At 25.4% G+C, this 1341-nt stretch overlaps 1 protein-coding gene across 1 annotated transcript in view; it reads right to left on the reverse strand.

Moving 5' to 3' along the window:
* LOC106870281 (protein Wnt-5b) overlaps positions 1–1341 on the reverse strand; it is a 367695-nt gene that overhangs the window by 211142 nt on the left and 155212 nt on the right. The gene's annotated exons all lie outside the window — the stretch shown is intronic.

A 1341-nucleotide genomic window follows, 5' to 3' on the forward strand; every position in this document is an offset into this window, starting at 1 on the left:
ACACACACACACACACACACACACACACATATATATATATATATATGTGTGTGTGTGTGTGTGTGTGTGTGTGTGTGTGTAAATATGTGCATGTATATATATGCATATGTATATATATATATATACAATATATATTCATATGCATATATATACATGCATATATATATTCATATGCATATATATACATGCATATATATATATATATACATATATATACATATAATCCTATCATTTACCTATATACATACATATATACATATATATAAATCTCTATATATACATCTATACATATCTCTCTCTTTCACTCTCTCTCTCTCTCTCTCTCTCTCTCTCTCTCTCTATATATATATATATATATATATATATATATATATATATATATATATGCATATCTATATATACATGTGCAGATGTACATACACATATATACATGCATTTATACCATATATATATTATGTATACATATGTGTGTGTGTTTGTGTATGTGTGTGTGTGCATGTATATATGTGAGATAATAGTTTCAGTATTAATAGTGATACGATTGTATTGAATGTATCTCATATTACAATAGAGAGATGTTTTTGTTTCACTTTCGAAATAGTGTAACAGATAAGAGAATGCCTTCGGCTCGCATTAGGCCAGAAGTTGAATATGTTTTCCGCCCATGACACTGCATGAACCCTAAGTAAAGCATGTGTAGTTTTGTCATGAAATCGATTGGGTAGTTCTCGAGTTTTAGGGATACATACAGACACACAGACAGTCAGGCAGACAGACGGACGACATTCTCAGTTTCATATATTAAGACATATACATGTAGATATATATACATATATATACATATACATATAAATCTCTCTCTATATATATACATTTATATATATGCATCTATACATATACATCTATATATATATATATACATCTATACATATGCATCTATACATATACATCTATAAATATACATATATATATATACATACATATATAGATATATGCATATAAATCTCTCTCTCTCTCTCTCTCTCTCTCTCTCTCTCTCTCTCTCTCTCTCTCTCTCGCTATATATATATATATATATATACATATATATATACATATAGATCTGTATATATATTTTCATATGTATACATATAATTCTTTATATATGCATCTATCTATATATACATGTATACACATAGATATATACATTTAAATGTATACATACATATGTGCAGATGTATATACACATATATGCATGCACATTATATATATATATACATATATATGCATACAGATATACATATACATAATATGTATATATATATATATATTTATATATATATATATATATATATATATATA

The sequence above is a fragment of the Octopus bimaculoides genome, chromosome 15 (genome assembly GCF_001194135.2).
Source record: "Octopus bimaculoides isolate UCB-OBI-ISO-001 chromosome 15, ASM119413v2, whole genome shotgun sequence".
Classification (NCBI taxonomy): domain Eukaryota; kingdom Metazoa; phylum Mollusca; class Cephalopoda; order Octopoda; family Octopodidae; genus Octopus; species Octopus bimaculoides.